This window comes from Mytilus galloprovincialis, chromosome 13 (genome assembly GCF_965363235.1).
Source record: "Mytilus galloprovincialis chromosome 13, xbMytGall1.hap1.1, whole genome shotgun sequence".
Lineage (NCBI taxonomy): Eukaryota > Metazoa > Mollusca > Bivalvia > Mytilida > Mytilidae > Mytilus > Mytilus galloprovincialis.
The window spans coordinates 19,666,772-19,682,190 of NC_134850.1; the positions used below are offsets into that span (position 1 = coordinate 19,666,772).

General features: G+C 30.7%; 1 protein-coding gene across 4 annotated transcripts in view; it reads left to right on the forward strand.

Moving 5' to 3' along the window:
- Positions 1-15,419, forward strand: part of LOC143057633 (uncharacterized) — a 53,950-nt gene that overhangs the window by 15,575 nt on the left and 22,956 nt on the right. Inside the window, exon 1 of one of the 4 annotated variants that reach the window (XM_076230981.1) lies at positions 8,085-8,130. The exons of 2 other annotated variants lie outside the window; for them this stretch is intronic. The gene's annotated coding sequence lies outside the window, so the exon portion shown is untranslated. Of the gene's footprint in view, positions 1-8,084; positions 8,131-12,597; positions 12,677-15,419 lie in introns of those variants that run through there. One more of the 4 variants, XM_076230984.1, reaches the window with a different exon arrangement.

Below are 15,419 nucleotides of genomic sequence, written 5' to 3' on the forward strand. Positions count from 1 at the left end.
GAACAACATGGTATAATTTTTTTTATATTGTTTTTGCACTAGCATCTGAATAATTCCAGATGTACTGAAAATCTGTTTTGATTTATATAATAATCAATCAGGTGTTAACTAAACTTCAGCATAATAGGAACATTTGTTATACTCATCAACATATAAGATAAATTCCTAATATTAGTGGAACAATTATAATACAGTAGGAAAAAATATTCCATGAAATAATTTCCGCAGAACAAATATTATTATAATATTGTTTCCTTCAAGAACAAATATTATTAGGAACAGATATACGTTGACAGTACAACCGATAGTAATTCTAATCACCGCGGGAAATTTTACTTTTATTATTATTATTTTTTAATTTAACCCATGTGTTTACATTCGGTGTAACTTTAAAAAGGTGCAATCAAAACATTATTTAACCCATGTGTTTACATAAAAAGGGTACAATAAATACTTCTAAATGAATGCATGAATGTTTTTACACGATTAGTTAATTTATCACCGTCAGAAAAAAAAACCACACCTAAATCTTACATCGTGATGTTTATGTTTAAAAGGTAGGAATAATACAATTTACGTTGATTGCTTGTACTTTAGTAAGATAGTGTGTATATATCACTTTCGTTTTATCTTGTTTCGAAATACTTATAAAAAAATAACCTTAATGTACTATATAAGAGGTTTTGGATTAGGAGCTCTTCATTTCATTACTTTTGTTATTTTGAAGACCATCCTTTTTTTTTTAGATTTATTACGACCCTTTATACTCTCTGATCTCTATATTATAGAACCTTTTATTTTCTTTTTTGTTCATTTTTTTCTTTACTAAATACCCCATAAAGGCCCTCTTACATGTCCTGTATGTTAAAAATATAGGCAAAAGAAACACAAAAAGGCATATATACAAATCACATTAGCGTAAATGAAAGACAATAACACAATGGGGGATAAATAAGTACATAGTCACGTCTATATGGATATCACCAAAACCAGACTAAACAGTAAAAGTAATATTCATAAAGACAAATAAAGGAATGATGTAAAAATTAATAATTATAGCACTGTTAATAACAATGTTTAGGAGCGGGAAATAGACGAGAACGAATCCAAAGGAATTCCAAAACTGAAATATAAAGCCAGTCTTCAACTTCGTAAGTTTTAATCTAACAAAATTAAAATTAAATAAATTCTAAGTCAAGTTTAAGTGAAAAACATGCTCGTCAGTCCATTACTTAAAAAGCAAGATTTTAGTAGAACCTATAACTTGTTTTTTGTCATTAACACGTAATAATGATACATGCATATGCTGATAAAACTACCAAGGATATGGGCGTAAATATTGAGTAAATAAAATATAACCAAGCCAATCATATTAAGTAAAGTGCAGGTTTCCTATTAAGAACATTATAAAAATACTTTCTTGCTATTAATTTAAATATTTTTGGTTTACGACAGAGTGTTTTGTTTATTTTAAATAATATTGTTTCCTTTAACTACTAGTACTGTTTGCATGCACGCATTATGCATCTCAAAGTTGGATGGTAAACTTTGTATTAAATATGCAAATTGGTGTTTAAACATGTTAAAGTTTAAGTGCTTTCATTAGCAGTAGTCAGATTTTATTCGAATTGAAGTCTTAATATTTAAACAGGAAGAACATTTCTGCTTTGGTAATCTTCAAGGATAATGGTTACCATGAATAACACAATGATCAGTTGGGTCAAATGTGGTTTGAACTTTATAAAAGAAATACAAAGTCGATCGTTACTCATGAAGTATATGCAGTGAATCATGAATTCGAACCATGGAAATATTATACAATACTCTCATGTTTTAACAAAACCTCAGCAATCTTTAATCACAGCTTAAAACCTGATTATGCAACCACAAAATCTGTATACAACTTCGTTTATGGCATACATTTAAAACATATGCACTACAATTAAAATTAATGTGATCACCAATTCATGGTTAATCAAACCCAAACATTCAAGTTTAATACAGAGAAAAAAGACCGGCACACAGACCAGAAACATAATATTCCCTACTATCGTAGGCGAGACATACGTGTACCATGAAAATTAGTTGCATGTGACCTGACCTACCACCAAACCTTTGATAAACTGTCACATTAAGTTACATGACACTCATTATTTTAATATGGAGCTCCATTCTTCTGACAATCATACCAATTTTCTTATTTTTATATTCTTATCTTGGTTTTGTTTTCGTCAACTCTTGTTATGGCGTCGTCGGTTTATACAAACTTATGAGTTTGAATACCCAACGATATATGTGTCGGTTCTCTTGCGCAAGTCTAGATCAGAAATAAAAGAGAAAGAGCATTTGTTTTCCTAGTTGCGAGTTAATATATACGCATAGTTATGCCAACAATTTTCAGATTTGCTAACTTTCTTGTTGTCAATACTGACTTTGAAAATCATTACCCTTGTATTAATTAATGTGATACGGACAGCTTTGTTGAAGTTTATAGTCTATTTTGATATCAAATCGTCCAAAGATATTTTACCTATCTTTCTCGAACAGTGCCACCTATATCCATGTTATCAAAAAAGTACGCACGTACTGTACATAGAAGTTGAAGATAATTAATATACAATGTAGAATGAACGAATTTTTGTTTTTTTTTGTGTGTGTCATTAAGAGTCGTAAATCATATATAACTGGAAACTTTCTTACCGGCTACAACAATTCATCTCAGAAACGGAATACCAAAACCCTTAACTTTATTAGCTAGGTCCGGTTAGTTCAAAACTTAAAATCCTGAACTGATTACAAAATAATTGTGATTCAGAAGTATACGAAACAGCATATCAAGAAAAGGATCCGAAGTGTCCAACAGATTAACTCGTAATTTTCAAGGCGGTTTCATACGACTAACATACAGTTTAACAATACAAGTAATCACGAAGAAATGTTAAATGTTATACAGACAAATCTACAAATTGTCACTATAGCACATAAACTATATTGTCAATATATATATATATATATATATATATATCTACTAGTAGCTTAAGTTGATTAATATTTTTTTCAAAAGAATAACGGTAGTTTTTTTCAGATAGAATATCTAAAAGAACGCCAATTACTTTAAACTTGAATAGTAAGGTCCTGGCAGTAACAGTTTTAAAACATAAATTGACTATTAAATACGATTCTAAAGTACATAAACAAGTATCTATAGAAAGGCACAGGATTTATGCCAAACGAATTAACTTGTAATCGTCTAGGTGGTTTCCATTACGACAATCAAACTTGTAAAAGAAATGAAAAAGATTAGATAGACGGGTTAACAAATTGTCACCATAGCAAATACGGTATATTGTCTTAAGTTGATTTATAATTTTTTGAAGCTGTCCAACTTCTGTGTTACATAAATATCTAAAAGAATGCCAATTACTTTAAACTTGAATAACAAGGTCCTGGCATTAACAGTTTTAAAACATACACTGTCTACTAAATAACATTTAAAAGTATATAAAAAATATCTACAGAAAAGGATTCATGTCAAACGGATTAAAGTCAAGGGTGGTTTCCAATACGACAAACATACATAGAAATGTAAAAGATTAGATAGATGGGTTTACAAATGCTCACTATAGCACATAAACTATATTGTCTAAAGTTGATTTATAAAATTTTTGAAGCTGTCCATCTTCTGGTGTACATTGTGTATACAAAAGGTAGTTTTTCCAGATAGAATATCGGAAAGAATGGCAATTACTTTAAACTTGAATAGCAAGGTCCTTACAGTAACAGTTTTAAAACATAAACTGCCTACTAATTATAAATAACATTCAAAAGTATATTATAAAAACAGTATCTATAGAAAAAGAAGTTATATCCAACGGATTAACGTAGTATCGTCAATGTGGTTTCCAATACGACAAACGTACTTAGAAATGTAAAAGATTAGATAGACGGGTCTACAAATATTCACTATAGCACATACACTATATTGTCTTAGTACGTTGATAAATATTTGTTCAAAGCTGTCCATCTTCTGGCTTATATAAAAAAGGATTTATGTTCGACGGATTAACTTGTTATCGTTATGGTCGTTTCCAACACTACAAACATGCATTTTACATGTAGCAATAAAATAAATAATGACACAGACATACAAGAAGTTAGATAGACGAATTGACAAATTGTTTTTTATAGCTCTTAAAACATATTGTCGAAGTTGATGTATTCATAGTTATCCAAATCTTCCGGGTTATAAAAAGACATTTAGATTCCAGTATTTTCATATAATTCATATATGTTGGGCCATGTTCTTTCTCATATCTAAAATGAACTGAAATAATTTTGAAAATGAATCGATACGCCGATTCGCAATCTGATGCATTAGTGATAAATGTAAGAATGAAATCGGCGCAAAATGAAATATTTTATATTTTAAAAATCGGCAGAAATGAAAGGTCTATTTTTTTCATAATCGGTGGAAATGTCATACGCCCATGATTACCAACTTTTCACCACGACTTGATTACACAGCGAAAACCTCAACCTTTCTCCCTCCACTCAATTACAGTTCACAGTATTCCACAATTCTAGGTATTGGAACCTCGTAGCCGAAGTATCGACAATATGTAATATACATATTCCGGTGTAAAAGATACGTGTTTCTTGGATAACCACCATCATGATTACTTGAGATCAAATGTATAGGGAGCACATTAAGCTTCAGATTCTCTAGAATAAACAAAAATGGATCTACGAAAACAAATAAAATATAATCACGTTAAGACAAAAAGTATGTTAAACCCCGAGTACTGATACAAGTTCACATATGGAATCAATAAAGTTAAAATACGTAAATCGTCTGTATGTTAATATTAACCTTTCTAAAATCAGTTAATAATAAACACCGCGTCTAAAAGTATCAACACTATATACAAAAAGAGATGTGTTTTATCCTTTCAATAAACTTATCCTAAAAGGTTACCAACTTAACACTGTATTAAGATCATTGAATATTGTTTTATTGGTATAAATATTGATTTTGTCATCGGTAAATTAAAAGCAAACTAAATATTACTAGTATGTTTTTTGCATATACACATTCATCGATCTACAATCTGTCGATACCTGTATTTTGGCATGGCACAAGGTCATGTTTTTTCTCTGACTGTTTATGACGTCTTTACACTAAATCCATTGGATGTTGGATGTGTACGGATTGATAGTTAAATCTTAGATGCATGATGTTTTCAATAGTAGTCAGTGGCCTTGAAATAGCTTTTAGATAACTGCGAGTACTCTCAGATCTGTTCCTAGTGTCTTTTTGTTGTCGGGATGAAAAAGTACCCGGCCACGTCCATTTGTATTGTTGTCCATCTGATGAGTTAAGCCATTTTCAACTGATTTTTATAGTTCGTTCTTATGTTGTACTGTTATACCACTGTCCCAGGTTATGTGGATGGGATCCCGCTAACATGTTTAACCTCGCCACATTATTTATGTGTGTGCCTGTCTCAAGTCAGGAGCCTGTAAATCGTGGTTGTCGTTTGTTTATGAGTTACATATTTGTTTTTCGTTCATTTGTTTTTTGGTTTTTTTATATACAAATAAGGCCGTTAGTTTTCTCGTTTGAATTATTTTACATTGTCATATTGGGGCCTTTTATAGCTGACTATGTGGTATGGACTTTGCTCATTGTTGAAGGCCGTATGGTGACCTGTAGTTGTTAATGTCTGTGTCATTTTGGTCTCTTGTGGACAGTTGTCTCATTGGCAATCATACAACATCTTCTTTTTTATATTTATGAAAACAAAACAAAAACCACAGATATATTAACAGGTAAATTGAAATTTTATGCTCGATATATAAGCACTTTTTCTTTGGTTTGTCGGGGCCTTTTAAAGCTGACTATACAATATTGTTTTTTTTTTTTTTATTATTGATAAAGCTTATTGTATAATGTGACTCTTGTTCTACTGTTTATATACTGAATCTATAAGATTTCGTTCATATTTCCAAGTGCAATTAAGTTAAGATAACATTTATCATATTATTGACCCACTTTATAAATAGTTTTTTACATTTGAATCCGTATGTATGCGACCTTTCGTTTGACCCTTAGCTGGAGATTGGTTACGCATGTGTTTTGCGTGTTCAGTTAAGCAAATGAAAACAATGACACCATTAAAATTGAAACAACACTGGGAAATGCTATTATGTTGAATGAATTTGTCAAAAACTAATCATTTTATATACGCGGAACAGTGATAAGCATATTTTTTTAATTTATGACATAATGAAAGGAGACCTAAAATAAAGTTTTGGCTTGTGGGTGTGTATATATGTTTATATTCTTGTCTACATTAAGTCATGTGGCCATTGGGATTTTACGGAGGTCATCTTGATGTTGAATAATCGAGACGTGGATATAGCATAACGATCTATAAAGAGTCCATGCATTGCTAATTGTTACTTTTAAGCAATTTGATTAGTAATTTAGATATACGTTTTAGTATGTTATAAATCAAATAAGAGAATTTAAGTCAAACATCTGAACATGTCGAACTGACAACTAATGTCCCTTTAAATGTGTTATGTACTTGAAATTATGACGGAGTACATAATGCCTTTTCGGATGTAATGTAAGCCAAGAACGATTCAAAAATATATTACTAGGTTGAGTTTTAAATGCAATATCTAACTACATAATCTAGAATAAGGTCTAAAAGATGGGTCAAGGTATTATCAAGCTAGACGGTTTGAATTTAATAAATCCCTGACGTAGTAAGACTCACATTTATGGTGTTTCCTAGATCTATGCAAATTCATTATCGATAGTGAATGTGATAAAAATGCCAAACAAATTATTAATCCATGGCAGGTTTTTGTTTTCTCCAAATCTATGACAGATATTTGCTATAATGGATAATACGTAAATTCCAGGAAAAAGATTAATAAAACAACGGAGTACATGTACAGGCCAATTTTCAATGTTTTCAGTATTCAAGAATATGATAACGAAAACCTCTGCAAATTAGAAGATGGACTCATCTGATTCGGATGATATAAGAATACTAGCGAACAAACCCACAGTCATGCATTCATAGCAGCAAACTCGCTGGTGCAGGCAATTGACGCAAATGCATATAGTTTTAGTGTTTTCGGGGTAAATGGTTCGTTATTGTTTCCGCTCCTTGTTTTCTTATTCTCATGTTCCTGATGTTACGTTGTATCTTTATTTTACTAGTTTTTGCTGTGAATATTGATTTGCTTTTTGCTTTTCCTTCCTATACTTTTGTAAAAATTACAGTATTAGAGCTTCTCTTATAATCAATTTCTAATAGGATGTGACAACGTTTAGAGTTTTAACCTGTCAGTGAAACAAATATCGGAGAAATTTGCCCTATGCTATTGTAATATGAAATTACGCAAATAGGGAATTTAAAGCTCCAACCACCTTCGTCGTCTTTGTTAAAGTCCTGTACTATTTTTTTATTATTTAAAAATGGATCTTTTTGTGAAATTTTACATATCATTTCCACTAACCTTGATTATATGTTAATCAAACAAAATCTACATACTAGACTCCTTGACCAAACCTAGTCCAGCAGTCAATGTATATCGTCATATTTTGGGGAGAGGGGCTCTATTTTGTTTTGGATTGGATACAGCAATGATAAACATTCGACATTCAGCATAAGATATGATTTTTACCTAGTGCAAAATAGTGAGTTTTATCCACGTCATTTGATTCATTTTTTTATATATAATTGTGTCATTTCCAATCATACCACAAACTTACTTATAATGATCCAAACATTGTAGTATAATCTCAGAAGATAACGCAAATGTCTTTAAAATATTTTATAATATAATTTCTTTCAACATGCACCATTTTTTTTTTTCAATTTACTTACTTTCCCCTTTTTACTTGTATATGAATAACTGTTTTACAGTTTGGTTATCCCTGGCCGACTCATAAGCATCAATAAACTTTACATTTTTGAAAAACCAAGCTAGATTTGTTGACATTTTCCTCTAAATGATAACCTCATGTAACACTTATAATGTAAGTATAAAAACACTGTTTTTGACTTGTATTCAATAAACAAGCAAAGGCGACGCAAACTTTAAAGTAAGGTAAGGAATTACGACTACTATTTCACCCAATGTACGTACATTTGTACCAATACATGTACGAAATGAGTTTCTCGTCACGTCCGTTTATTTTGTCAGCCTTTTTGACACTGCTCATACAGCTATAGTTACTAACATTTAGCAGTTATATTTTAGTTTCTTAAATCTTACATCTCTAATGCAATTTTTGGCAAGGTCACTTAACTTGTAATAGATTTTTTTTATTCGAATATATAAAATGAGTCTCATGTCAATGACTGTTAGGGAACAAACATTTAACTTCAAGGGGGTTGGGAGACAGAATGTTGATTTTTTTCCTAAAAATAAATTGATAAAAAAACAAAAAAATAAAAAAAACAATCTTGTGTTTCAAGCAGATGACGTTAAAAATATTCTTAATGCAGATTTTCCCCAAACCTTAAAATGTTAAATTTTGAACAAACAGAGTTGATTGACAGCGTCGGTAAACTAAAACAAAATGTTCCCACTTTGTGCAACAACACAAAATATGACTCAGACACAAACATATAACCTCCCCTCCCCCCTCCTTTTTTGGAAGTTAAATGGCTGATCTGTAAGGTAACTCGATCTATTATCGCATTTAAAAAATCATAATCACTTTATCAATAAATAATTAGGCGTGTTGTTTTCCATTTTCGTTTCACAGTTTCTTCAATATTACAGATAGACTAATATGCACGCGGACATATATGACAGTAAACCGTGCCATTTTTCGTTACCAAAAATGTCTCGTTATAACCCTCACAGACCTTTAGGGAGAAAACATTTAATTTCCAGTGTTTTGTCTCTGTGTTTTTGCGATCAATAGTTTCAACGCTATCGATCTATTTTTTTCTCAATACTTAACACTATATTGCATAGGGAAAATCTGGACTCTTTTTGGCATCTGCTTAACCGGGATATTTGTTCCCCATCAAATTGAGGATCAGAATATCTTTTTAGAATAAAAAACCGTCGCTTTAGCCCATATCTCTCGTTTATTTTAATAAAAAAAATACTAAATCATCAACAGACAAAAGGTCGACCGCAATATAAACAAGTTGTTTTGAAAACTAGTCGGTCGTTTATCTAAAACGATTAAGACATCTCATTGTTTATAATAGAATAGTGTTAAGTATACCAATTTACTTGACCTTTTGAAAGACCAGTCAAGGTTGAATTCTTGGGAATCTAGGAAAAAACTGTGAACAGTCTTTTTATCTTCTTAACACCGTACATTGATTTTGCAATATAAAAATCAAATGTCAAATTCGCCCTGATTTCGAATTAAGTTTTCTTTATTAGGACATGCGATAGTAAGTAGGCCCATCAAACCACATCTTCTTTTTAAATATATTATGTACACATGAACTGAAGTGGCGTTTAATGGAAACTCGCAAATAGACTGGACATCTTATAATACCTAACACGTACGTTCTTTAATACAGTGCACGGCCAAAAGTATTCGTCACATATATTTCTTGTCTAGTATATATTTCATAAAAAAAAGGTTTTTTTAGAAAACTAATGTATGGTAATTTCTCGCAGGATTTTATGATTTTATCAAACTATTGCCAATAGAAATAACTTTCTCACAGGCGAAAAGGGGGATGGGGTGATGCTGTGAAGTTTTATTTTTATCAAGTATTCTGATTTATATTTTAACAAAATTAAATTGTCAAATATTATCATATACATGTTCACATCACGGGAAAACAAACACAACCGACGAAAATAATGACTAGAATAAACAAATATATATAAAATAAACACTATGCGTCTTCCAATACATGCCTTTTTACACACAGCCTACAAAATTAATCATTGAAAAAACAGATGGGTATAAGCGTATTCGTATGCGTTTGTTTATTCTACATTGAGTAGAGGTATAAGGGGGACTGTTGAGATTTTACAAAACTTGTTAAAAACTCATCATAGATATCAGGACTAAATTTTGTATATACGCCAGACGCGCGTTTCGTCTACAAAAGACTCATCAGTGACGCTCGAATCCAACATGATTTATTATGTATATTGATATGTGAATAATTTAGTTTTGGATGTAAAGCGTATTTTGAGTGGCTGACGTTATTTTGTTATTAGCCCATAGACATAATTTAGTCATGTGACCGTGACGTCATCAATGTTTTTTCATGGTTTTCTACTGTTTAAATTGGAATTTAGAATTAAATTATAAAAAATGACAGTAATACTTTTTCTGTCTATTCGAAATAACATAAATAATGTGGTGAACACTGTAAAATAACGCGCTACGCGCGTTATTCGGTGTGCACCAAATTTTTTATGTTATTTCTTCATAGACAGAAAAAATAGTACAGTAATTCCTTAAATAAATCAATATATAATGTAAATGTCAATTGGTGAAACACTCGAAAAAAAAATTGGTAGAAATTATACCTCCTACTAAGTAAACGCAGGTTTAAAATCTTAGCGTACTACACTGTACGGCAGAATGACTAATACTTTCTTTTCAATTTTCAATATACGTTTGAAATTATTTATTGGATAGATACATTGAGATAGTGATATAATTTTTAAGATTTTTTTTGTTTTTTTTTTGTTTAATTGTTTTTGCTGTTGCATCTAAATAATCGCATTCTTACAACCAATATGAGATCCAATCCCCGCGGATATTCCACCTTTATTAATTTATTTCACTTATGTAATCCATGTGTTTACATCCGTTGTAACTTTATAAATACATCTAAATGACTGCATAAATGTTTTACACGATTAGATAATTTAACACCGTCAGATAAAAACACACCTAAATCTTACATCGTGATGTTTATGTGTTTAAAAGGTGGGAATTATACAACTTTACGTTTATTATTTGTACTTTAGTTAGATAGAGTGTGTATATCACCTTCGTTTAACGTGTATGATATTTCGAGATATTTATATGAACAAATAACCTCAAAAAATTACTATCTAAGAGGGTCTGCATTAGTGGCTCTTCATTTCGTTACTTTTTTTTATTTTGAAGACCATACTTTTTTTTTAGATTTATTACGACCCTGTATACTCTCTAATCTCTATATTACAGAACCTTTTATTCTCTTTTTTGTCCCATTTTTTTTTTCTATACTTAATACTCCACAAAGGCCCTCCTACGTGTCCCGTATGTTAAAAATATAGGCAAAAGAAACACAAAAAAGCCATACAGACAAAGCACATTAGCGAAAACGAAAAACAATAACCCAATGAGGGATACATAAGTACAGAGTCAAGTTTAATGGATATCACCAAAACCAGACTAAACAGTAAAAGTAATATTCATAAAGACAAATAAAGAATGATGTAAAAATTAACAATAGCACTGTTAATAAAACTGTTTTTATGAAACCTCTGATAGGAAAGGGAAATATATACGAACAAATGCACAAGTTCCAAAAATTAAATACAAAGTCTGTCTCAAACTTCATAAAGTTTAAATCTAACAAAATTAGAATTAAATAAAATCTAAGTGGACTTTAAGTGCATTATTCATCTCTAAGTTGTATCGCAAACTTTGTATTAACTATGCAAATTAGTGTGTTAAATTGAAGTGCTTTTATAATCAGTAGTCATATGTTCTTCGAATTGAAGTTTAAATGTTTAAACAGGAAGAACTGCTCTGGTAATCTTCAAGGATAATGCTTACCGTGGATAATATAGTGATCAGTTGGGTCAAATGTGGTTTGAATCTTCTTATAAGAGAAACATAAAATGGTTGCTCATTTGGTGAATGTATGAAATAAATCATAAACTCGTGGTAGAATCCATGTACCTTTAACAAAAACTGAACAATCTCTAACCACAGCTTAACCCGATTATACAACCACGAAATCTATATGTAAATTCGTTTATGGCATACATTTAAAACATGTGCACTACAATTTAAGTTGATGTGCTCACCACTTCATGGTTAACTATACACCTCAAACCAAAATGCCACCTTCAGTATAAAAAAAACGGGAACACAGACCGGAAGCATAATATTCCCTACCATCGTAGGCGATACATATGTGTACCATAGGAACAATCAGTTGCATGTGTTCTGACTACCACCAAATTTTCAATAAACTGCAACATTCAGTTTCATGTCACTCATTATTTTGATATGGATCTCAATCCTGCGGTTCTATATCAAAACGAATAGACTCATTTGCGATAGTTTTGTGCATTCATGTGCGCATGCGAAAGGTCATGCGCGCCCGTTTAAAAGTCGTGCGAAAAGTTTCAATATCGCTTCCACATTTTTAAGCTGGTTGGCATCAGTTTAAATGGTTCGCCAATTTTTCAAGGCATGGTGAAAGGCAGTATATAATAACTTTCAAATCAACATGCCTATATCTCCATGAAAAAGGTTTAATCAATTTGGTAGCCTTACATTATGGCTATCTATAAAAGTAAATAAATATAATTGTTATCTATGTATTGACTTACATATTTGATTTGATGAGTCTTGTTTATCAACTTGGGTAACAGACTTAATTTTAAAGTACGTTTTAACAACAATATAATTTCATTTTCCCTTCAGAATCTGGTAAGTTATATACTAGTATTGAATACCGAATTATTTTTTTCAATGCAATTTATAGTACCTTTTGTCTTATACATATCATGGCAGTAAAACAAACATCAATAATGAAATATACAGTTTTTTTTAACGTTTCTGTTATATCCGTGGAATTAATGTGGTAGCAGATATCCCTTTATATGCGTATTGATACCATGATACATCAAGTTATACATATATAAAACATATATTCATTTCAATATAATTAATGGTTTGAATTAATTTATTTATTGACTTTTGTGGATGTTTTGTCTTGTTTTGTTTTGTTTTGTTTTGTTATGTTTGCTATGTTGTGATTTGCTTTTTTTTAAATGTGTTTTGATTTTTACTAATAACTACCGTTATGGATGTAGAAATTAGCTTGATCGCCTTCAACAAATAAGATATCAATACTATTTTTCACTGCTTAAGATAGAAATGTGGGTAACATAGATCTTAGATCACCGCCAGTTTTTGGTGGATACGTTAGATCAGTCTTAAGTCTTCCGTGTAGTATTTTGTGAACTTCAACGGAATTTGGTCTCTGTCGGAGATTTTTTAATTGACAAACGTACCACATCGTTCTCTTTTGTATGTTGTTTTTGTTCTTAGTAAACTTTTTTTATAAGGTGTTGTCGGTTTATCCAAACCGAATGAAGTCTACCGCCGCTCTCTTACACAAGACACAATATCAGAAATAAAAAAAGAAAGATCATTTGCCATTTTTCCTAATTGCTGTTACGGAAAGCGTAACTGATGTAGTTTATTATAGTCTATTTTACAATGAGTCGAGAGTTTGTTTTTTTTTTGCTCCAGGTTGATGGCCTAACTGTGACATTGACGTGAAAACAGCAATAATAATAGACCGTAAACTGAACACAAAATAGCATTGAAAAGTATATATATAAAAGTATTTTTTTGAAAAGAATACAAGTCCAATGAATTGACTTGTTATCAACATATGATGGTGGTTTCTAATACGATAAACATACATTTTAGCAGTTATAGACTGAATTAATTTATCTTACAGAAAGGTAAAAGGTCAGATAGGTTGATTTACAAATTTCACTGTAGCACAAAAACTATACATTTTAGCAGTTATAGACTGAATTTATTTACCTCACAGAAAAGTAAAAGGTTAGATAGGTTGATTTACAAATTTCACTGTAGCACAAAAAACTATATTGTCTGAAGTAGACTTGTATTTTTCAAAGTTGTCCAAATCTTCCGGGTTATATTTCAACGGGAGTTTTTCTAGCTGTTATAACTCAAAGACGTAAAGCTGCATGGGGTCACCCATTCACGATTTTTATTGACAGGATGATGAACAAGATGTGACTTTAATGCAGCTACGAATCCTGAATTTGCCTGTGCTTTGTTACACTGTCATGTTTTGAGTAGGTTTTTGTTTCGTTTTCCGTATTGAAGTTAAAAAACTACCGGCTGCATTCGTTCAAAGTTCATAACATACATGTTTAAAACAAAATTGTTATGCAACTATTCACTATACACACGGTGTTAGTATAATACATTTATAAGCCGTTCTTACATCAAAAAAATCTCATCTTTTTACTTGATAAGAATTCAAATTAAATGTAATGATATAATAATTGCGAGGTACAATTTGTAGTGAAAAATATTTAAATTGTTTGTTTTTGTTAACGGGCTGCTCTCTTTATTTCAAATAAAGCCTAATGTCCTAATATCTTGAAGAAACCTAACCTCAACCAAGACAGCAACTCGTGTTAAATAGTTAGGATAAGTTGTATCATTATGCATAATAACAAAATGTCATGAGTTGCCTTTTCAGAATTTTTTTATTTTTTTGTATAACATTAGCCATTTTAACTGTCACAGAGTGTTGGAAAATTCGAAAACAAACAAACTTAAATATAAGTTTTTGAAAACTGACCGGCCGTTTATCTAAAACGATTAAGAAATCTCATTGTTTATAATAAAATAGTGTAAGTATACCAATTCACTTGACCTTTTGAAAGACCAGTCGAGGTTGAATTCTTGGGAATCTAGGAGAAAATGATGTACGTTCTTTTTATCTAAACATTGTACATTGATTTTGCAATGTAAAAATCAAATGTCAAATTCGCCCTGTTTTTGCAATACTTTTCTGTATTAGGACATGTGATAGTAAAATAGTAGGCCAATCAAACCACATTTTCTTTTTATTATATACATTATGTACATATAAACTGACGTGGCTTTTAGAGATATAAAGTTTACATTTTCAATATGATAAAATATATAACAAGCACTTGTGAGTGACGAATTATTTTCGTCATCCCCTGTACGCGTTACTTTCATGTAAATATTTCTTCATCATGATGTTTTTTTTTATACTTTGCTTATATACATGTATATATATATAACTAGGGATACATGTGCACCTGTACATGTCATAGCCAAATTTGGTCTCCTTGTAATTAGTCTTTAATTAATCTCTCACGAGCGGACAAAATCATCCAAACCATCAGAACATATTATTGTTGTTCTCGAAACATGTTGATTCATTTTCTAATAATTACGTATTTTTTTAAAGTGCAGAGCACTTATCATTGACTTTTGACACTGAAATAGATAATACGTCAATTTGGTCTCGTTTTCTTTAATAGTCTTTAATATATCACGCGATTGATCTTAATTGGACAACAGTCATCATCGAAACCATAAAAAAAATGTTAGATTGTTTTTTTCGGTGAAATTGAAATATTTGTTC